The sequence below is a fragment of the Balaenoptera acutorostrata genome, chromosome 2 (genome assembly GCF_949987535.1).
Source record: "Balaenoptera acutorostrata chromosome 2, mBalAcu1.1, whole genome shotgun sequence".
Taxonomy (NCBI): domain Eukaryota; kingdom Metazoa; phylum Chordata; class Mammalia; order Artiodactyla; family Balaenopteridae; genus Balaenoptera; species Balaenoptera acutorostrata.
In genome coordinates, this window is record NC_080065.1 from 120,337,394 (window position 1) to 120,362,029 (window position 24,636).

The following is a 24,636-nucleotide window of genomic DNA, read 5'->3' on the forward strand; positions in this document are numbered from 1 at the left end:
GCCCCATATGGCTCTGTATTTCCTTCTTTGACCCCATTGCCCAGCCTACCCCATGTCCAGAAACCCTTTCGCTGGACTCGCTGAAACTCATGATCTGGCATCAGTAAACTCCCCCATATCCTCAGACTTCATTTCGAAATGTCCCTTTTGCTTTCTTGCTCTAATGAAAAACTGCCTCTCCTGTAAGGACTCCACTCTCCCTACAGCCTCTCAAGTGGTGGCTGTTTTCCCTCTAATGGTCCTTGTGTCCCTGAGTCTAGGAGTGGGAGGTGCCCATTTTGCTCCTCAGTGCCACTTCTAGACAGTTTGCCCTCTTCCTTAGGAACACCCGTGTTTGGAAGCCATGTCATCAGAGAAGACCACCCATTTCTCCCCCTTTTTGCAGTCACTTATAGACCTCCTTGTCACTCTCCATCATTCCTTCAAGATTGTAGCTCCTGGCCCACAGTCACCCTCTCCAAGGCCACTCCTGCCTTGGTTTTTTATTTCCGCATTCATGTAAATAAACAGACCCCTTGGCCTCCTCGTCATGATCTTGGCTTCCACAGTGCCTCAGCCTCTCACTCCCATACCCAGACTTTAAACTGGTTGTGATCTGTCAGTGCACTCCCTTCATCACCTCAGTTTCATGCATCCCACTCTCCAATAAACACTGCCTCTCTCTCCAGCTCACGCCATCTAGTACCCCCCCTCCAACAGTTCTTCCAGGAGCCAAGCAAGTGTTCATTGCCCCACTTCCCTCCTCACCCAGCTCAGAGTTCATGATCCAGTATTATACTCTCTCCCTTGCCCCTCACTGCACTATAGTCACCTGGCAAAACCACATCCCTGGTTAAACTCAACCCTCTAGCTACTCTCCACCTGCAGCCACAGGCTGCCCAGGACTGAAGAAAAACCTACAACTGAGCTGACCAGCCTCGCTTTATTTATTTATTTATTAAAGTTGTTTAGAACCTTTTTAAATTATTATTTTGTGAATTTGTATACAATTTTAAAAGGTTACTTTCCATTTACAGTTATTACAAAATATTGGCTCTATTCCCCGTGTTGTACAATACATCCTTGAGCCTGTCTTACATCCAGTAGTTTGTACCTCCTCCTCCCTCACCCCTATGTTGCCCCTCCCCCCCATTGGTAACCACTAGTTTGTTCTCTATATCTGTGAGTCTGCTTCTTTTTTGTTACACAGCCTCACTTTAAATTAATACCACAACCCTCCCTAAGTGAGGCCTAAAAGCTTCCTAGCAATCATACTTCATCCCCAAGTCTCCTCACACCCTCTCTCCCAGCGGATTGCTCAGATCTCCTCCTCCACCTCACTCTCAGCTGACAACCTCTTCCTAGCTTAAGAAAATAGAAGAGAAGTTCCATGGGCTCCACCACTACTTCCTCCACCCACCTGCATCTGTGCTCATCAACTCTGCCTTCCATTTCGCTAATGTGGGTGAACCTTCCGTGCTCCTATTTAAGGACAGCCCTCTTTTTTGTGCACCAGATGCTATCTCTACCTGTTTACTCAAGGACTTCAGTCCAACATTTATTCCCCCTTCTCACCTGCGTCATCAAAATTCCCCTCTCTCCAGCATTATTCCCATCAACACACAAAAATACTGTAATTTTTCTACCTTAAAGAAAAACCTTCTCTTGGCCTTATATCCCCCTCAGACTGTCACCCTATTTCTCTGCTCCTATTTATGGCACAACTCCTGGAGGGAATTGACTCTTCTTGCTGCCTTCAAGTCCTTTCCTCCCTTCCTTTCTCCCATACACTCCCATCAGCCCTCACTGCTACGGCAAGACTGCCTCTGTCAAGGATTCTCCATGTTGCTGAATCTCAAGCCTCACTTTCCTTGCCTCTTCATTAGAATGTGAGAGTTCATCTGTCCCTCCTTGGCTCCCGGATTATCACCCCCCTCTCTCCAGGTTTCCCTCCTGCCTCTCTGGTTGCTCCTTCACTAGCCCCTTTGCTGGCACTTCTTCATCTCTAAGGCTCAATCCCTAGACCCCTTATCTCCACTCACTCTGTTGTTAATCTCCCCCAGTGTCCTGGCTTTAAATATAATTTGGAAGTTGTTGACAACTTCCAAATTTATATCGCTGGCCTAAATCTTTTTCTGAATTCCCACTCATATTGTCTCTAGGCAGTCTCCTGAAGCTGAATCATGGCTGCCCCCCTCCAATCAGGCCCAAGCTTACCAAGTCTGCCTGGTCCAGAGCTCGCCCACATCCCATGTAGACATTTGAGTTTTAAACCCCATTAGAGGATGACAGTTACGACTTGCCCTCTGCATGGGCCTTTGGAGCCAGGGCAGTTGGAGTGGCTGAGCAGCTCAGGGGGAAGCACTCCTGGGTGGGTCAAGGTGGCCACTGTGGCTGCATCTTACATGTAGACCGGTGCCTGCCTCTCGACACCTGTGCACTCTGCCTGCTCTGTGTCTCCTTCCTGCCTTCCTCCCCAGGTGCAGGGACATAGTGACTTTCCAGGAAGGCCCAATCCTGAGGACACTGCCCATCTACCTTGTGGCCTCGATGCATTGTCTCGCCTTTGGACTCCTTAGCTCTCCGGAACCCCATGGTGACCAGGACAAGTGCGGAGCTCTGTAAGACCCCTCTGGCTCCTTTCCTACCTTCTCTGGACTTACTCCTCTGGAGCCATACCTAACCTGGGGAACCCACCTAGGCCTTCTTTTTTATTTAATATTTTTTAAAATTTATTTTTGGCTGTGTTGGGTCTTTGTTGCTGCCCACAGTCTTTCTCTAGTTGTGGCGAGCAGGGGCTACTCTTCGTTGCAGTGCACGGCCTTCTCATTGCGGTGGCTTCTCTTGTTGTGGAGCACAGCCTCTAGGCGCGTGGGCTTCAGTAGTTGCAGCACGTGGGCTCAGTAGTTGTGGCACACAGGCCCTAGAGGGCACACGCTTCAGTAGTTGTGGCATGTGGGCTCAGTAGTTGCAGCACGCAGGCTCTAGGGCCCACGGGCTTCAGTAGTTGTGACACATGGGCTTAGTTGCTCTGAGTCATGTGGGATCTTCCCGGACCAGGGATCAAACCCGTGTCCCCTGCATTGGCAGGCAGATTCTTAACCACTACACCACCAGGGAAGTCCCCCACCTGGGCTTTCAAGGTGGGTTACGGGTCCTCCCAGACCAGTACCCACAGATGGGAGGCCGAGAGCGCTGTTCACTGCAGCAGGAGGCATCCATTTTCCAAGAAGCCTCCTGAGTGGGCTTCTTAACATCGGATGAGACATAGGGCAGTCTTCTCCTCCCCACACCACTCAAGGCTGCAATTTTGCAAACCAAGAATTAAAGGCTGCAATACTCAACGCCCTGCGGTCTCCCAAAGTGGGAGGATCCTAAAGGAGGATCAGCTTCCCTTAGAAGGCACATTGGCAGGAGGTACCCGGGTAAACAAGCAATCTTGAGGCAATGCTAATCTGCTTCTTCCTCTTCTTCAGAGTGTCTGGCTGAGTCTAAATTGAATTATTAATCTAGTCCTGTGTGCCCGTGTCACTTTTCCAGACAACCAGTTTATTCATGACTTGCCCACTATCAATTTCAACATGCAATTTGCAATGAAATTTGACTGATCAGCAATACCATAATTAGTTGCAAATGTCTGTGCTTGTATTTGTTTGGTGTAGGGGCTTTTTCATTAAAGTGACGAAGGCCAATAAATGCCATGACTTTGCTCTGGGATATAGGACTAGCAGCTGTTGTGTCTTGGGCCAGAAACAGGCGGATTGGTAAAGAGACTGTGGGGATTTGAAGCTGCAGCACCAGGAGTTGTGTTTTCACCTTAATACGTTTCTGTTCACAAAGAGGAATCTGAGTTGGACAGATGTGTAACCCTTGAGGAAGAAGGGAACTGGGGTTACTTTGCTTGGCCTCTCCCTCACTCTCCCCAGGTCTGCTTGTATACCTCCAGTAATGGGGGGCTTCCTACCAGGTGAGGCAGCTCTACTTAGAAATTGCTTCCTTGCCTGGGCTCCCACCTGCCAGTTGTATGTCTGTCCCACTTAGTCCAGGGTTCTGGTCTCAACACGGAAATTGGCACATTGCATGAGCTTGGGCCAGTCTCTGAGCCTCAATTTATCCATCTGGAAAAAGGGAATTATGCAGTTGTCTTATCTCAAGGATTATAACAGTCAGACTTTTTAGCTGCAAGCAACAGAAATTGACTCTTAACTTAAGCAGATCGACTTAATTGACTTAAGCTAAATTGATTTAAGCCAAAAAATAATAAGGATATTGAGCAGCTGAGAGAGTCGAGAATCTCTGGGCAGAACAGAGAAGCAGCTCCATAGACTACACAACTCCGAACAAGACCCCAGATCCCACTGCAGTACTCAATCAGGACCTTGCTGCCATCACTGTCACCACTACCACCATGCACTAGGCTGTGCAGGCTGGGCTGCAGCATCCTGTCCATTCCCTCGGGTATCACAATCTCCACCACCCCAGAACGCGGACCTGCTGCACCCACGATAACCACCAAGTGCTTCGTTGAGCCTCTAGCTCCTGGGTCACAATCTGGAGCCTGTGTGTCTGACTGTCAGAGCCTAGGTCATGGGCCCTTGCCCAGCCACAGGGAGGCTGGGAAACAAATGCACGTGGTACTTTCAGCCTCTCTGGTGGGAAGTGGGCTCTGCCTCAGAATGAGGGGAATTCCCCATCACAGGAAGCGTGTTCAGATCCTGGGTAGCCAAAAAGAAGAACAAAGAATCAAATATGATAGTAGATGTTAAAGAGGTTTGAAAAGGTATCAAGCTCCACACACCTGCTAAAAGTTATTATTCCTTCTAAAAATATTTCTGCAGATACAGAGGGGAGAAAGTTGTGGTCTCTGCCCTCAGAGAGAACACAGTACAATCAGGGAGTAAGGGGGCATGGGCCAGATGACCCCTGCTCCAGGCAGGAACCGGTAACTCTTGTGGACTTCAGGGTGCCCAGATTATACACTGATTAACTATGATGTACCTAGTCCCAGTGAAGTGGACAATATTTGGGGGTTTCTGACGCAATCCAACATTTTCTTGGAAGTGGGTGGTATCTCATATTCTCATTGTATCCTAGAGCTATGCATCAGTCCCCTGATGTCTTGTATAGACCCAGGCCCAAGGATTCCTGCCTATACACATCTATTCCCTGTTGAGAACTGTTGTGGTTCCCCTGCTTAGTATCCATTTCTCCTCTTCCGGTAACAGCCACCCAACTTTCACCTGAGGAACGACTCTTGTCATTTTCAGCCTGGGTACTTCAGGTGGTTAATTCCCTGTCTTGAGAGTCACATGTGAATCAGGCCTGGACAATCAGAGCAGCCTAATGCATTGTGTGCTATTCAGAGTTCCATAATAGTTGGTTTAGGGATGGGATGTGACACAAGCCAAGCCATGAGTTCTAATCGGAGCCATACCAGGTATTTGAGTGGCCTAGAAAAAGATGTTGTCCTTTCATAGACTTGGAGATGTGAGGGTGTCATCTTGGAGCTGTTTGCAGCTGTCTTGCCATCACAGTCTAAGAACAGGGTCAATTCTAAAGAAAGCAGAAATGAAGAATAGCCTGGTCCTCAACAAGGACCTACTGTATAGCACAGGGAACTATACTCAATATTTTGTAATAACCTATAAGGGAAAAGAATCTGAAAAAGAATATATATATGTATAAATGAATCACTTTGATGTATACATGAAACTAACACAACATTGTAAATCAACTATACTTCAAAAAAAAAAAGAATAACCTGGTCCTAATGGCATTTTTGAGACCCTGGACCAAGCTGTGCCTGAAACCCCTGAACTTTTTCATTATGTAAACCAACCAAACAAACAAATAAATAGATCCCTTTTGCTTAAGCAAGTTTGGGTGAGTTTCATATTGCTTAAAGCTAAAAAAGTCCTAATTGATTCCCCCCCTACACACACACTCTGCTAAAGCGCCAGCCTTGAGCCAACTCCTTAGGAATACCCACAATGAAATCAACAGAGGGCGTTCTCTCTGGTACTGTAGTTCTTCAGAGCCCCATGATAAGGCAAGTCTCCCAAATCATTCCATTTTACAGATAGGAACACAGAGGGACAACTAACCAACAGCCCCGGGTACACAGCATCAACCTAGAGGCCTATGAATGAGGGGACTCTGGTACCATCCCCCAACCTCCCCATATCTCAACCTCCCCAAATCTCAGAAGCCAGTCTGAGGATATATAGCTAGAAACGAGCTGATCATATGGCTGAGGCAATGGTTGGTAGGATATCCAACCAAGAACATACATGGTCTATGCAGAGTTCAAGAAACTAACCTAGGTCTATTATAAAATTCTTCTTGGCATCAGGGTAATAATTAAACTGAGGGCCCCTGGCCACACCTGTCCAGGTCTTCTCAAAGACATCTCTAGGGCTTTCTCTCACAAGGCACCCCCACCACCACCCCAAAGGAGCCGTGTGTGCTGGTTGACCGTCATTGCTTTGAACAGTGAACAGTAAGCTAACTATGGCGTTTGCTCTTAATGACCAGCCTTCAAAGCGTGGAAAGCATTACTCAAACTTTGAGCCGCCTTCTTTCCCAAGATACTGAGGAGAGCTTCTTTCAGAGATGCAGTCAGCTCTGTCATTCCAGGGATTGAAGACCTGGACCAGGGAGAGTGACTTGAGGGCAGAATCTACCTCTGAGAAACCCTGCTTGAAGGTGTTGACGGTAGCATGGAATGGAGGTCCCATGCATTAGAAACTGCTCAGTAAGGGACCAGATGGGGACCTTCCTCACCAGGCTCTGAGAACAGCCTGCCAGCCCCCTAGCAGTCCTGAGCTGCTAAGTCAGTTACACAGGTGGACAAGACCTGTTCAGGCACGTGGAGCCCCTGTTGTATTTATGGCACCATATGACAATGTTGGGATGCCTAACCCTACATGGACTCTCACTGTTCTTACCCACAGTCAGAAAAATGGGTTTCCCAGAATGGTCCCAGCTTCAAATGTGCCATCCAGTTGTCAGACCCCATGTTCCAATTTGGGCTTCTGAAATGGTAGGGCCCACTGATGCCTGAAAAGGACTCTGTTGCCTCTAGGGCCAAGGATTTGGTACTGCGTGTATCTTGCAAGTCCCAGTGCCCCCCACAAGCCCAAGCTCCGCAGAATTGTTAGCAGGCTGAGGGTAGGATCTGTGGGCCTGTGGGTATGGGGGCATCATTTCTGAATCGGTTTTGGAATTGGGCTGGCAAGTATTTGCAGCCTAAGAAATGGGTTGAGACATTGCCTTGAATCTCTCTCTCCTTCAGTTCTAAGTTTCTTCACAAAAGCATCACTGCCCACTCACACACACTCACACCCAGCCCAGGTCAGGCATCCATACCTTTTGCCTGCCTCTAGAACAGTGGTCTGCAAACTATTTGTGTACAGGGTCAGACAGTAAATATTTTAGACTTTGTGGTCCATAGGTCCATACTGTCTCTTGCAGCTACTCAACTCTGCCTTGTAAATATGAAAGTAGCCAGAAACAATACATAAATTAATGGGCTTGGCTGTGTTCCTGTGTTTATGAACACTGAAATTTGAATTTCATATAATTTCTACTTGTCATGAAATATTGTTCTTCTTTAATTTTGTTTTCAACCATTAAAAAATATAAAAACAATTCTTAGCTCATGGGCTATACAAAATAGGCAGAGGGCCAGATGAGGCCCTCAGGCCATAGTTTGCCAATTCCCTGTTCTAGAATGTGCCATCCTGGGGCCCGGACTCCCAGAGTCACTGAGGCAGTCATGTCCTATAGAAATATGGGTGGTAATAAAGTGACCAACCCTTTGGTTTGCTCAGAACTGAGGGGTTTCCCAGGATGTGGGATTTTGGGTGCTAAAACCAGGACAGTTGGTCATCCTAGGTAGTAATCAATTACCCAAAGAGATGGGCTTCAGGAAGCAGCTGGCCAGGATTCCAGAGTGGCCCCTTAGAGCCTGCCCCATGCACTGCCTAGTCCTTGCGGTTTGTGGTGGGGCCTTGTCCCACTCTGCTTGGCCCTCAGCAGGGAGATGCCCCCTCCTCCAAGCAAGAAATCCTCTGTGGTCTGGGAGCTCTCAAAAGGCAGGAAGTTGAATCATCAGCTCTGGTAACGTCTCCGTCAGCCTGTGGGTCGGCCTGGGGAGCTCAGGGCTCCAGGCCCAGGGGGCTGGCTCCACACTTTGTTTGCTGTTTTCTCTGAAAGGAAAGCTCTAGAAGGAGGCTTCCATTGAGGTTTCTGAAGAAAAGAAAGCTGTTACATCAGGTGGGGGAGGAGAGCTGGATGGCAGGTCCATTGGGGCACTCACCCAGCTTTGGCCTGAGCTTGCTGCGTGACCTTCAGTTATTCTCTCACCCTCTCTGTTTCTTGGCTTTGGCATCTACCACAAAAATGCTGATTCTTGAAATCCCCTTGAATTAAGAGTGTGGATGGTGACCTAGGAGAGCATCCTAGGTTTCTGGAGGACTTATTCTAGCTTTACGACCAGGGATGAAGGATACTCAGATACACATCCTTGTCTCCCATTCACCTGGGAGCAGGACCTGACCAGCTACCCTGGTTCAGACTGCAGAGGCTTTAGGAAGGTGACAAGACTGGATTTAAGGGACTGGAGGAGAGGGGCAAAGGAGGAGTAGCAGATTAAAGAGGGATACCCACAGGTAATAACAGTGATACTCTCTACCACCTGTTCTTTATTAAGCACTCACTATGTGTCAGCCCCTGGATGATCTCATTTGATCCTCACAATGACCCTCTGAGATAACGACTATCATCATTTCCTTTTTATAAGTGAGGTAAATAAGGTCCAGAGAGGTCAAGTACCTTGCCCATGTTCAAACAGCTGCCAAGTGGTGGAGCAGGCATTAACCACTTTGTTAGACTGAAACTTTGAGGTTCGGGGGCTGTGGGCTGTACTCAGGAAGCCCACAGATGGCAGTGGGGAGGGATGAGCTTTCCAGAGAAGTCTAGGGTAGGGTGGGGGGAGAAAGTGTTCTTCCTTCCTGATACTGCACAAGGACCTCCAGAGAATACTTAGAAGTCTGGGGTTTGCTGGGCTGGGAGATCAAGCCCCTGGAGGAGACAAATGACACCCCACAGATTCTCCAGATGGTCTCCATGGGCCTGGTGAGGAAATTGGACACACAGCAGGGTTTGCTGCAGAACAGAAGCAGAGAACAAAGACAGCCGGCCCTGCTCCAAAGGCAGCCCCTGGATACTCTGTTTGCCCCTCCCCACCTGCGCGTGGGTGCCATAGTCAGGGCTCAGACGGTGGGCCACAGGGTCCATGCCATGCCTTGCTGGGTTTCCCTTTTCCTCTGCAAGGAAGGGGACGATGGGAGATCAGCGGGTCTAGCCATGCTTAACAGAGGACCAAGCCCAAGAGGGGCCACTGACAGGATGTACTTCCTGGAGTGGAGGCAGCCCCCAAAGTAGGTGTCCTCAGTAACCCAGCTGGTAGATAGTCCTGGGGAAAGACACCAACCCAGCTATCCAAGCCACTGACTGGACCCCCAACATGGGCTCAGGCCAGGCCTAGAGATGCCTTCTCTGATCAGCAAGTAGGTTCCAAGCTAGGCTTAGCCAAACCTCTGAGCATACCTTATCCTCTCTGGGGCACCATGAAATTCTGCACGAATCCCTTAATCTAAAAATGGTTTTATTGATGTCCGCTATGTGGGCAGTGACTGGTGGTAAGAGCAGGGATTTTAGAAGCTTCATTAGCTTAAGGACCTACTAGGGGCCAGGCCTGGACTGATGCCTTGGGGTGGAGGCAGGGGGTCTGGAGTCTGGGGGCAGGGGCTGAGGCTACACTCCTGACACTTGGACATGTACTGGACCTTCACTCCCCCCTCGCCCCCCTCCCCGCCACATAGGCCTCAGGAGCCAAACTCTCCTTGCAGACATTTGGCTTCTATCACCTGGCTATTTTAGACAGCCCCACTGAGCTAGACTGGATTATGGCAAAACTGAAATAGTTCCTTATTGGATGTGGCTGGCTCACCCTGCCGAAAGAGCCTTTTTAGGACCCTTGGGGTCTTACGGTGAGCACAGCCCTCATCCGACCCTCCGATCCCTCTGGCACGCATGGAGTAGCAGCCCAGCCTCACCCAGGGCCTCCGGACAGAATAGGAGCTCCATGGGCACGTGCGGGCCGGGGCAGCACAATGCTTCTAGCCCGGTCTGGGCCCTGCCCTCTTCCCTGCCCCTAGCTCCTCCCCACAGGAGAAAGGGCAGAACAGGACTGGCCGGTTGAGGACACTGTGGGACCGTGCCCTGGGAGGGACAGTTCTGGGCCTCTCCCTGCTTCCTGTGAGTGTCAGCCTGGGTGTGGGGCCCGGGAGGCCCTAGTCCTTCCCAGTCCAAAGGCCACTAACAGCCCCGGGGCGGCGTGTGGAGGAGGCTCTTCAGCCAGGGAAGTGCAGGGCAAAGGAGGGCGGGCTGGAGAGAAGGAAGAGACTGAGCTTAGTGCCCATCGTGGGGCCTGAGCGCGTCTGCCGCGGCTTTCCCTCACCCTGCAGTCTGGACAGAGCTCTGCAGAATAGTCCTTCTTCGGCTCCTCCTGCTCCTGGGTGGCACGTCTCCTGTAGGACTTGAGTGAGATATCACCAGGCTGCCAGGCTCCGGAGGCAAGTCCTGCCCAGCTACTCCTGGCAAACAATCTCCCCTTCAGGGCATTTGTCCTTATCAGGGGTGAATGCTGTCAGACTTGCCAATGGTGGAATTTCTTACCCGGGGCAGGTGCGTGAGGGAGATGGGGATTGGGTCAAAGAGCGCTCTGTGGGACTTTCCTGGCAGTCCAGTGGTTAGGGCTCTGCACTTCCACTGCTGAGGGCGCAGGTTCGATCCCTGGTCTGGGAACTAAGATCCCACATGCTGCGCGGTGAGGCCAAAAAGTAAAAAAAAAAAAAAAAAGGAGAGAGAGAGAGAGCCCTTTGCAAGCCCCTCCACTTGCCTCAGGTCGCCAGGGCTCCACTGTAACCCTGGTCACCAGTGGGGCCAAGTGGCGAGAGTGGGAGGACCTCAAAACTCCAAGGGATCTCCGGGGAGATGCCGTGTGGCCAGAGCAAGGGAGACGGCCACAATCCGGGCTGCTGGTGTGGGATGGTTCTGCTCCGGAGGTACTGAGTGCCCTGTCTTGGGGACAGTGAGGGGTGGTGAGGAGGGAACTTGGAAACGGCGGAGGGGCTAGCCTCAAGGCCCTCACCTGGGCACTGTGTCATAGACTAAATGAGCCCTTACTCAGACCGTGAGAGTCTCAGACTTCAGAGGAAGGCGCTGGCACTTCCAGGTCAGTGCCTGAGAGCACTTCCTGAAGACGTGGGCGTGCCAATATAGAAAGAAAAGCTCTTCAGACAGGGGGCCGTGGGAGCAAAGAGTCTCGCGGTGGGAGCGTGCCCAGCAGGTGTCCGGACCAGTGAGACACCCGGGGGAAATGTGTACAAAGGTTGTGGGTGATGAGGCAGCAAACAGTTGAGAGCTCTGGCCCTGAGCTCCATGCCCTTCCAAGACTTTGCCCACTGTTAGGGTTGAATTGTGTCCCCACAAAAAGACATACTGGGGACTTCCCTGGTGGCACAGTGGTTAAGAATCCACCTGCCAATGCAGGGGACATGGGTTCAATCCCTGGTCCGGGAATATCGCACATACCACGGAGCAAGTAAGCCCGTGCACCACAACTACTGAGCCTGCGCTCTAGAGCCCGCGAGCCATAACTACTGAGCCTGCGTGCCACAGCTACTGAAGCCCACGCACCTAGAGCCCGTGCTCCGCAACAAGAAGCCACCGCAATGAGAAGTCCGCACACCACGACGAAGAGTAGCCCCCACTCGCCGCAACTAGAGAAAGCCCGCGTGCAGCAACGAAGACCCAACAGAGCCATAAATAAATAAATTAAATTAATTAAATAAATTTAAAAAATAATAAAAAATTTAAAAAGACATACTGAAGTCCTAACTCCCCCCCACACCTGTGAATGTGACTTTATTTGGAAATAAGGTCTGTGCAGATTTAGTTAAGATGAGGTCATTAGGGTGGGCCCTAATCCCATACAACGCATATGCTTGTAAGAAGAGGGAAATTTGGACACAGACACATGTGAAGAACACCACGTGAAGACGCAGAGACGCTTAGACACAGAAGGAAGACAGCCTGGTGACGATGAAGGCAGAGATTGAAGTTATGCTGCCACAAGCCAAGGAACAGAGAGAAGGAAGAATCCTCCTTTAGAGGCTTTGGAGGGAGCCCGGCCTTGCCAACACCTTGATTTCGAACTTCTAGCCTCCAGAACTGTGAGAGAACCAGTCTCCATTGTTTTAAGCCACTCAGTTTTCAGTACTTGGTTATGGCAGCCCCAGGAAACAAATGCACCAGGCTGGTTCTGCTGCCTGGATTACCCTTTCATCCTGTCTGTGCCCTTCTAGCTCGCCTGCTTACTGACTTCAAGTGCCACCACCTGCTCCATGTGGCAGAGTCTAATGTGGCTTCTCTGTGTCACCCGATGCTGAGACCTTGTCCAGTAGATCCGTAAGGTTTGCTGGCCAGCCTGCCTCCCAGACTAGACTGTTAGCTTCTTCAGGGCAGGGGCCTGGTACACAGTGGGTGCTCTGTCAGTGTGAGGTAAATGGAGGGGTCATCAGGACTGGCACGTGCCATCTGCTCCTTCACAGCCTAGCCCAGCTCAGGTGGGCACAGAGCTGCCCAGAGAGGTTACAGCATCGTCCACGCAGACCGCTCTCAGCTCCTCCACTCTACAGTTCCCTCCTGGTCCCACGTGAGTCTGAAGAACTTGGGGAAATTCCTAGTCTTCTCTTTCAAGGAGTTTGCTGCAACATCATTGCTCAGGTCCCTCCAACAAGGGGACTGTGTCTGTGGATTGATGACTCATGCACACTGCTCCATCCCGCAGCCTTGGGCGGGACCCAGGGCTGGGGATAATGCCAGCCAGAGCAGGCTAGGAGCTTGGACATCCCGTTGCCCCAGCCCAGTCCCAGGAACGGAGTGTTCTCAAGGCTTCAGGACAAAAATCTGGAAGCAGGGAAGCAACTCTCATTTGAACTGAGATCTGAGTGACAAAAAGGAGCAGGCAGAGGAAACAGTGTGTTCAAAGGCCCTGAGGTAGGAATGAGCTTGACATGATGAGGAACTGAACAGAAGGCAGGGGAGGCTGAAGCATGGTGAAAGAGAGGTCAGTGGGAGGACATGTGATTAGATTGGGCCCATCTGGATAATCCAGGATAACCCCTCCATCTCAGGTCCTTAATTTAATCATGTCTGCAAAGTCCCTATTGCTATATAAGTAACATATTCCAGGTTCTGGGGAGCACAGCATAGACATCTTTAGGGGGCATTATTCTGCCTAACAGTATCTCTCTCATCCTTGTGTCTGTCTCTTTCACTTCATTTCTGTTTTCCTTTCTACCTATTTGGACCTGGCCATGGATCTATTGACCTGTCACCTGGTCACAATTTATCTCTCTTCCTACCCCTTATCAGGTATCAGCAAGTTATTTACCAATCTGTCATTCCTCCATGGCTTTAATCTTTCAATCTAATAATTGCATCACCCCTCAGCCATCAATCTAATAAACTGACTTTTAAAATCAATCTAGGGACTTCCTTGGTGGCCCAGCGGTTAAGAATCTGCCTGCCAATGCAGGGGACATGGGTTCGAGCCCTGGTCCGGGAAGATCCCACATGCGGTGGAGCAACTAAGCCCGTGTGCCACAACTACTGAGCCTGCGCTCTAGAGCCCGCGAGCCACAACTACTGAGCCCGTGTGCCACAACTACTGAGCCCGCATGCCACAACTACTGAAGCCCATGAGCCTAGAGCCTGTGTTCTGCATCAAAGACAAGCCACCACAATGAGAAGCCCGCGCACCGCAAAGAAGAGTAGCTCCCGCTCGCCGCAACTAGAGAAAGCCCGTGCGCAGCAATGAAGACCCAATGCAGCCAATATATATAAATAAATAAATAAATAAATAAATAAATAAAGTCAATCTATCATTTAGTTGTCCTCTGTCCATGATGAATTATCAATCATCTATCTCCATATTTGCACATGTGTCACATATGTGGACATTCTCAACGTCTGCAAATAAATTCAATGAATATTCGCTGGGTGCTTGCTATGTGCCCAATTTTATGTTGTGTATCGGTGAGATAAAGGGTTGATGACACCCCCCCAGTAGCTATATTTGGTTCGCTTTACCATCATCATCATCATCATCACCATCAATGCCATCAATGCCAATCCATGTGCACTGTTCAAATTTGTTATCCATATAGGGAACTTTTGTTAAAAATTTTATTTATTTATTTACTTATTTAGGCTGTGTAGGGTCTTCGCTGCTGCGCGCCAGCTTTTCTCTAGTTGGTGCGAGCCGTGGCTACTCTTCATTGCGGTGCATGGGCTTCTCACTGCAGTGGCTTCTCTTGTTGCAGAGCACAGGCTCTAGGCATGCGGGCTTCAGTAGTTGTGGCATGCGGGCTCCAGTAGTTGCAGCCTGCGGGCTCAGTAGTTGTGGCTCGCAGGCTCTAGAGCACAGGCTCAGTAGTTGTGGCACACGGGCTTAGTTGCTCCACCGCATGTGGGATCTTCCCGGACCAGGGATCGAACCCATGTCCACTGCATTGGCAGGTGGATTCTTCACCACTGCACCACGAGGAAAGTCCATAGGGACCATTTTTATATGAACTTTCCAGACAAATCCAAGGTATTCTAGTCTGACTTTTGCTCACTAGCCATCCCATGTATGCATAAATAATGCAGACTCATTTTAACTTGATCTTAGATACAGTGTTGGTAGAAAAGTATATCTGGCGGGCAAGCATGTTATGTATCAAATAACAAATCCTAAAGTTAAGTGGAAATTATTTTTAGGTTGTCTGGGCAAATAGCACAAAAGACAGGAACTCCAGAGATGTGGCATCAAGCATGTGTGGGTACATGCAGACACAATGACACAACACACACACATGGGTACACACAAATGCACACATGCACACACAAGCACTTGTGCACCCTCTCCCTTCCCTCTCTCCCCACATAACGGCTCCTTCCTTACCCCCATGCGCACACAGGGCCAAAGCAGACACTTCTGCACTGACTCATGTCCTGCCTCATCTTGTTTCCACTCTAGGTATCTCACCTCCTTACCTGGGTTGTGAGATCTTCTGGGGCAAGGATTGTGCCTGCTCTTTCCTGGGCCTACCCTCCCTGCCTGGTTAGCCAGAGGACGGGGCGCTTAAGAACTGCTTGCCTCTCCTTGAACTCTGAAAGTAGTTGGGGATCAGGGAGATAAGGAACTAGATGCCCAATGGCAGAAGCTCTCCAGGGGAGTCCCCATTGCTAAACACAGTTCCCCCTGCACCCTAGAAAACTGCCTTTCCTGCCCTAGCTGGATGCCAGGGTAATGCAGGGTTTCCTTCTTCTGTAGAACTCTCCTAAAGGACCTGTGTTAGGTGGATAAGCTGCCTGGAGCTGGCCTAGCTGGAGAGCAGCTCAACAAGAATACCCTTGTTTCCAAGCATCTCTGTTGCACAGGCATCCAGCGCCAATTCCTGTCCAAGCCTCTCCCCAGGGCCCTGGCAGGAGATCCAGCACATTTGGAAGCAGCTTGCCACCTGCCAGAGCTGTAGGTCCTAGATGTCCAGCAGTTATAGTGCCCAAGGTCACCCAGGCTCACAAGTCACTTTGTCCATAGTCCTGAAGGAGGAATAGCTTGCTCATTAGTGCCTGCAGGAGGCTCTAAGGTAGCCACTTTGCACCCTGGAATACTTCCTGGCAATGGGAGGCTGGTCAAGGTCAGGAAGTCTTGACTGCGGTGAAGTCATTAATGAAGCCTTGACTGCGGTGAGGCATCTCAGAGCCAGCTGGCCTTGCTGCTTCTGGCTCCATATTGAGCCTTAATCCTATCTCCATATTTGACCCTATGCAAACCCGATGTATGCCCCTTCTACATCTGTGGTATCCTCAGGTCAGGGACCTCATGTAACACACCCCTGTAGCCTGAAGCCAGCCCAGACCAACCATAGGAATTGTATGCAGAACAGGTGTGCACCTGTGCACAGATCACACCAACATCCCACAGGCCCAGAGCCCAAGCCCTGGCCTCAGGCACCATCTACTTCTCTCACCCAAGCCAGAGCCCTCACTCAGTGGATTTCACTAACTGTTTAGGTACCACCAGGTAATGAATTATCCCTACATTTGTTCCCTAAGGAGACAAGCTGGACCAGGTATCCTCACGCCAGATGTGTCGAGAAGAAAACATGCTCTACCTGTCAGAGAAGGGAGCTCCTCCCAGAGGCCATGCTGCTCAGAAACTTCTCTCTTCCCACACTGGTTCCCAGTTGCAGTCTGACTCATGCCCAAGTCTCAGCAGGCCAAAGGCCAAGTAGGGCTTTACCATGCCCTTCCTGGAGCTCAACCTCCATGGGAAGGGTCTGGAATAGACTTAGAATCTCAGACCGGGCCAGCTGGAGAAGTCCAAACAGGCTCCAGGCCACCCAGGAGTCAGCACTGGAGTTAGACCAGAGAGCAGGCTTCTTGTCCCTGCCTGCCAGGACCACAGTCTAACCATTGTTGGGCTTGGGGAGCACATCCCTCCACCCCACTGATGCTTCTGTTCTTAGAGAATTCTAAGCACCCATGGGGCCACCAGCACTGCCCAAGTGCAAAGGGCTTCTTGAGACTCCCCAACAACCACAGGGTCACCTCTTCCTCTCCATCTCCACAGCCCTACCCCAGCCCCTTACCCCTTCCCAACCTCACTCCTTATGCTCCAACATAGGCAGCTGGTCATCACCAGACACTTCATTTTTTTCTATGAAATTACATATATCTGTGTGTCTGTGTTCAGATTAAAATGTAGACTTTTTAAGGTATTTTTTAAAGTAATTGGGATATACTGTACATATTACCCTGAAACTTTCTTTTCACTTAACACTTTTATTAGGGCTCTTCCTACGTCAGACACACAATGCTTCTTAGTTTGATGCCTTCTTCTTTTTGCTCTTGGTTTATGTAGTGAGTTCTCTAGTGACAAATATTCAAGCTATTTCAAGTTTTCACTGTTATAAACAATACTGTAATGATGCTCTTAAACAGATCCTCTTGTGCCCACATTAGAGGATCTCTCTGGGAGAGATTCCTGGAAGTAGACTGTACATTCTCGTCTCCTCCTTCCAGCTTGGGACAGCCATAGGGTCTCACCTTTCACCCTCAAGAAGCATACTAGTATATTTTCCTGTACAAAGGGTGGCTCCCTTTTCAGGAAGAATCTTGGGGCCAGCTATGAGCATCATGGTGTATACCGTACTGCACTGCTATAGACCAAGCAGACACTACCCATCTCTCTGGAACATCCTCCATCCTCTCATCATCTGAATTGCCATCTGTATGTAGGTCCATCTCCAGGCTCTTTTAAAGAAACTCTCTTGACCATTACACCTCACAGGCTCCAAGACAGTTTGTTTTACCTTGACCATCCCATCTATGCTTAAGGACTTGTCTTCCTAAATGGGCCTAGATCCCTAGAAGACAGGATCTTGACCTGGAACTCACTGCCCTAAGACAGAGCCTTGTTTGTATAGGTGCTTGTAAAATGCTTGCTATTTCTAATAAAATCAAGTTACCTCCAGTATGGCTATGAACTCATCAGTAAATGCATGGGAAGGGTCTTTGTAAGGCTGCCGCATTGGAGGGGGGTGCTTTGATTTATGAGAAACCCTGGGAAAAGTAGAAAGGGTTTTTCTTACACCGTTCAACTTGATGTGGAGCCAGTACCTTTGGTTCTCGGCGGTTCTTGGATTGGGCCAGACCCCTCAGCTCCGAGTGGGGTGTCTCACACTTTGACTCTGGTCAAGCTGGCCCCTGACTTGGCTGGAGTTACTGCCTGCTGCCAGTTTCTGGGGAGGTGTTTGGAGGCCCCAGGGATCTTCTTTGCCTTCTGCCATCTGTGGCCCCTGGGCTGGGGCTGAGAGTCTGAGAACGGACAGGTGGCCTGGCTGGCACATCATCTAGACATCTCCTGGGGCTGGTCAATACCATCTCGAAACCAGCTGGCAAAGGCTCCAGAGGGGTTCCGCTCCCCAGCATGCATTTGTAGCACCACAGAAAAAGCCAAGGCTGGATCTTGCCAGGTCAGTGCCTTCAGCCACAGGCACAGCCCTGGGCAGCTTTTCTTTCCGTTCCAAACCCCAACTGCAGCCCCTGTTTAGAGCCTAGGAGGCAGAAGCTGCTGAATTTGTCCTCTCTTGAATGCCAAACTATGTGCTTTGCACAGGGCTTGACACAGAATAGGCAGCCAGGAAATATTTACTGAATGGCCAACAAAATGAATGTTCACCCTCCCTTAGGGGAGACCACCTAATGCCACTGACTACATGTGGGAGGGTAAGGATTGGATTCCAGAAACAGAGGAGACAGAAGACAGTGTGAGTGAACCTCACTTATTTCTATGCAGTCTTCCCAGATTTCACTTTTTCCCTTCAGGATTCCCAAGAATTCTCCAGGAACTACAATGTTAGGTTAAGTGTTTTGACCCACTTTTCCTAACCCTCTAAACCTGTGCTGCTTCAAGCGTGATCCGTGGACCAGCAGCAGCAGCAGCATCTGGGAACTTGTTAGAGATGCAGAATCGCAGGCCCCACCCCAGACCTACAGAATCAGAATCTGCATTTGAACAAGATCCCAGGTGATTTATGTGCATGTTATGGTTGGACAAGTACTGCCTTAAGCAGCTAGTGAATGAACATAGGACTTCTCACGTGGCACAGAGGTTGGCTGCTAGAGAGCAAGGCTAACTGCATCTGGGCTTCTGCCTACCTTAATGACTCAGACAAATTATTGAGTCAGATATTTTCTGTCTCTCCAGTCCTTGAATACTGTCTAGAACATAGTAGGCACTCAATAAATATTTGATAAATAAAGGTTGAATAATTATCATGCTATTTTCTCAATTTAGGGTGCTTACAGTATGCTGGACCTCTGCTTCTGGACATAAATTGCAAGTTATTAGAAAGATTTTTTTTGTCTCCGATAAGAGCCCCAGGAAGAATGGCTATTATCAAATGAGCAATTAGTGAAATGCCAGGCTCATTCTTGGTACCATGTGGGTAAGTTCTAAGTGTTTTAAAAAGTGTGGTTCAAGGCCAACAGCATCAAGCATGACTAGGTGCTTGTTAAAAATGCAGATCCTCAGGCCCTGTCCCAGACCTGCCCATTGAGACCCTTTAGGGATGAGGACCCAAAATCTACATTTTTAACAAGCATCCCAGGCACACTAAAGTTTGGAAATTATTGCATCCTTAATTTACAGAGGAGGAAATTAAGGAAACTGATTTGTGCAAAGTCACAGAGCTGGTGAATGGTGGAGACAGGACCAAACCCACGACTGCCTGAATCTGGAGTCCAGTTTTAACCATATTGTCTGTTATACTGGAAAAACTGATGCCCAGGCTGTGTGTATTTAGCCACATATATCACTTTGTGTGTATTTCATGTGTCCACAAAGTTTGCTAGACTGGGAACTCTTAGGAAATCTTGGAAGACAGTGAATGTGTTTTATTTCTCTCAGTATCTGTAGCATCCATTACCATGCCTGGCAACTGGAATGTCCTCAACAAAAGTAGTTTCAATTGCATTTCTACACATATATAATTATCCATTTCTACAATCATGTATATACAGATTACCTCTCATTTTCAGGTAGTATCTTGGAATAAGCTGTAACAACTATAAATATTCCCACTGTCTTCACTCATTCAAACTTGTGCTCATGCCACTCTGTTGACATGGCTCTTGTCAAGATCACCAGTGGCCTCCATGTGGCTGAACCTAATGATCAATTGTCAGTGCTTATCTTACCTGACGCCTTTGCAGCTTTGGACATAGGGCTTTCCTCCCTCCTGAAACTCTCTTCACTTGGCTCCAGGATATTCCTTCTATCTCTCTGAATGCTGTTGCTCCTTTTTTCACTTTTTTTTTTCAATTTTTTTTTAGTGTGGGAAAATATACATAACATAAATTTTACTATCTTAACCTTTTCTAAGTGTACAGTTCAGTGATATTAAGTCCATTCACACTGTTGTGCAACCATCACCACCATCCATCTCCAGGGCTCTTTCATCTTGTAAAATTGAAACTCTATATCCGTTAAACAATAACTCCCCATTTTCCCCTTTCCCCAGCCCCTGGCAACCACCATTCTACTTTCTGTCTCTATGAATTTCACTACTCTAGATATCTCGTACAAGTGGAATCATACAGCATTTGTCTTTTTGTGACTGGCTTATTTCACTCAGCATAAGGTCCATCCATGTTGTAGCCTATTGCAGAATTTCCTTCCTTTTTATTTTTTATTTTATTTATTTTATTATTTTTTAAAATTTTATTTATTTTTGGCTGCGTTGGGTCCTCGTTGCTGCGCGCGGGCTCTCTCTAGTTGCGGCGAGCGGGACCTACTCTTCATTGCGGTGCGCAGGTTTCTCACTGCGGTGGCTTCTCTTGTTACAGAGCACGGGCCCTAGGCGCGTGGGCTTCAGTAGTTATGGCACGCGGGCTTCAGTAGTTATGGATGGCAGGCTCCAGAGTGCAGGCTCAGCAGTTGTGGCGCACGGGCCTAGTTGCTCCACAGCATGTAGGATCTTCCCGGACCAGGGCTCGACCCCGTGTCCCCTGCATTGGCAGGCGGATTCCCAACCACTGCACCACCGGGGAAGCCCCCTTCCTTGTTAAATTTGAAAAATATTCCATTCTGTATATATACCACATTTTGCTTATCCATTCATCCATCAGTGGACACTGGGTTTTTTCTACATTTTAGCTATTGTGAATAATGCTCTGTGAACACGAGTGTACAAATACCTGTTCAAGACCCTGCTTTCAATTCTTTTGAGTACATACCAGAAATGGAATTGCTGGATCATATGGTAATTCTATTTTGATTTTTTGAGGAATGGCCATACTGTTTTCTACAGTGGTTGTACTATTTTACATTCCCATCAACAGTGTACAATCATTCTAATTTCTCCACATCCTTGCCAACACTTGTTATTTTCTGTTCTTTATTTTATTTTTTTATTAATAGTAGCCATCCTAATGGGTGTAAGGCAGTACCTCAGTGTAGCATTTCCTTAATGATTAGTGATGTTGAGCATCTTTTCTTGTGCTTATTGGTCATTTGTATCTCTTCTTTGGAGAAACATCTGGATACTTCTTTTTTAACACCACCTTGCTGATTCTTCTTCATCTTCCAGACCTCTTAACCTTGCAGTGCCCAAGGTTGCCATCCTTGGACCTCTTCTCTTTCTACACCCACTTCCTTGGTGATCTCAAACAGCCCTATAGCTTTAAATACCGTCCACCTGCTGAAGACTCTCAAATGGTATCTTCCCCAGACCTCGTCCCTGGGCTAAGGCTGCCATTTCTAGCTGCCTACAGGATGGCTGCATTTAGATACCTAATATGCATCTCAAGCTTAACATGTCTAATGCTGAGCTCCTTATTCTTCCCCCAAACCTACTCCTTCCACAGTTTCCCCCATCGAGGTTAATGGCAGCTCCCTCTTTGCATTGGTTCAAGGCAAAAACTCTTATTGTCATCTTTGACTTCTTGTTTTCTCACACCCCATCAACAAATCCTGTCAGAGCTATCTTCAAAATATATACAGAATTTGACCACTTCTACTGCTACTACTCTAGTCCAAGTTAACATCATCTCCCACCTGTTTTATTGTTATGACCTCCTAACTGATCTTCCTGCTTCAGCCTTTCCCCTTCAGTTTGTCCTTCATCTGGCAGCAGAGTGACCTGCAAAACCCAGTGTCAGAACATGTCATTCTTCTGCTCAAAACCCTCCATATTATCCCTAGCAAAAGCCAAATTCCTAACAATGCCCTATATAATCTCTTCCTTGTACGTGTACTTATTAAGCACATTCCTGCCTCAAGGTTTTTGCACTCACTGGTCTCTGTGTAGACAGTGGTTCTTAACCTTTATTTCATGCTATGGACCCCTTTGGCAGCCTGTGATGCCTGAGTATAATATCTTTAAATCCATAAAATAAGCTTCATAAATTATAAAGATGATCAACTATACTGAAATACAACTCTCAAAATATTTTTAAAATGTGTAATATAGTAAGGTATGTGTTTCTTATTAATTCATTAAATTACAAGAGCTATCAGCATAAGTTTGAAGTAGTGATGAGTGTCATGATATTTTAAGATATTTGCAACAACTATAATGTGATATGAAAATATCTGTGATTTCTACTGGCAACAATGTCACAGGTGCTGCTAATATCACTGTGATTTGCTGTCTGCATTCATAATCAAAGAACACGCCAAATTTTAACTAGTGAAAATTAAAATATAGTTTTTGTTTCCTGTGTAAGGTTGAGACCCCCTGAATTCTATACTCAGACCTCTGGAGGGAGGTGTCTATGACTCCAGGTTAAGAATCCCTAGCTTAGAATGCTCTTCCTCCATAAACTCTCACAGTTCATTCCTTCACCTCCTTTTACTCAAAAGCCACCTTCTCAGCCAGCTCTTCCCTGAGGACTCTATTTAAATTGCATCCTCACATTCCCTATCCCCCTTTCTACTTAATTTTTCTCCACAGCACTTACTCACCTTCAAATATAATATTTTTTTAACTTTAAAAAAAATTGTGTATTTCCTTTAACTAGAAAGTGAGTTGCATGAGAATACACATTTTTTTTTTTTATAAATTTATTTATTTTATTTATTTTATTTTTGGCTGCATTGGGTCTTCATTGCTGCACACGGGCTTTCTTCTCTAGTTGCAGCGAGTGGGTGCTACTCTTCATTGCGGTGCACAGGCTTCTCATTGCGGTGGCTTCTCTTGTTGTGGAGCACGGGCTCTAGACGCATGGGCTTCAGTAGTTGTGGCTCGTGGGCTCTAGAGCGCAGGCTCAGTAGTTGTGGCGCATGGACTTAGTTGCTCCACAGCATGTGGGATCTTCCCAGACCAGGGATCGAACCCGTGTCCCCCGCGTTGGCAGGCGGATTCTTAACCACTGCGCCACCAGGGAAGTCCCGAGAATACACATTTTTGTCTGTCATGTTTGTGCTGTGTTCCTAGCACCCAGAATGATGCCTGGCGTACAGAAGGCACTCAATAAATATTTGTTGAAAAAAATGAATGATTACATCTCCAAGGACACCATGTTTCTTCTCTCTTTTTTTTTTTTTCCTGTAAAAAGTTAATGAATGATTTGTGAAACTTTTAAGAAGGATTAAGGAGTTATAATTAGCTTTAATGCTATCATTCTATTTACATTTCCAAGGTTAACCTTAAACAGTAGCAGAGAGCTGTGGGAAGTCAAGGATTCTGATGGAGCGCCCGATCCTAAACAAGAAGTATCTTCCAAGGACTCTTTAGGTGACCTGGATTGTACCCAAACTCAGGGAACCACCTCAAAAACAAAATGCTGCTCATAAAATTCTTTCTTGCCAATATAGCGATAAGGCTCCCATCCCCAATCAAACCAATAATACTAATACTTTTTATTTCTGGCAGTGTGGTAAAATGGAAAACACATAGGTCCTGGGGTCTGTTGGACTAGGTGCCAGTTCTGCCACCACTTGCTATCTGTGTGACTGTTGGTAAGTTGCTAAACCTTTCTGAATAGGTAACATGGTTTTTGTGAGGATGAAATGGGATGACTAACAGTCCACAGCACAGAGCAGGTGCCCTATAAATGGTCATCCACTCCCTCTTCCTCCTCTAGGTCATTTTATAACTGCTTGCCATAGGATCCTGATAGCTAGGAGGAGGAGCCTGTCCAGTCTTCTCCTGCATGTAAACCCTCTGCAACTAGACCCAACAAGAGCAGTCCCCTTGAACTGGGCCACTGTAAATTGGTACCTCCACTCTCACCTCATATGTGTGGCTACCATCTGGATCTTGACCATGAAGGCCACAATCATTTACAGTTTTTTCTCCTGGCCTTCCCTTTTGCCCACGCTGGGAGATCTTGTGTATGTCCCTCAGTTTCTCAGTGCTAAGAGCTTTCAGGGAGTGTATTCACACCCTTCCAAAATGTAGGCACCAGGAAAAAGTGCTAATGTGCACTGCATACTCTGAGCCAGGCCCTGCTGTACACATATAGTGTGTGTGTATACACACACACACACACACACACACACACACACACAGGGCCTCAGGAAGCCTCCAACTACCCCATTCTACAAAAGAGGAAAAAGAGATCCAGAGATGAATTCACTTGCCCACATGAAGCAGCCTCTGAACTGCAGAGCCAGGATTAGAGCCCAGGTATTTAACCATTTTGTTACATGCTCACAGCCTGCAACATCTGTTTCTAGGCACTGAGCTTGATGTTGGGAAAATCCTCCCAACTGACCACTAAAAGCTAGAACAGGTCTAATTGGGAGGTGATACCTAGCCCCTCAGTCTTGCCAGACAAGCCTCCCCAGACTTTGTGAATGAAGGCCAAGGAAATGTTGCAGTGACTCTCTTTGAGCTCGTATTTCTTTCCTGTTGCAAAAAGTGCTTATTTCAGCATCCATCATCTCCCTCTGTTGTGTAGACAATCCGCCCTGTCAGAGGATTTGTGCTGTTATTATGAGTTTGTTTATTATTAGATTTATTTCTC

The 24,636-nt window shown here is 47.9% G+C and overlaps 1 protein-coding gene across 1 annotated transcript in view; it reads left to right on the forward strand.

The window, feature by feature from the left end:
• Positions 1-24,636, forward strand: part of JADE2 (jade family PHD finger 2) — a 120,032-nt gene that overhangs the window by 43,153 nt on the left and 52,243 nt on the right. The gene's annotated exons all lie outside the window — the stretch shown is intronic.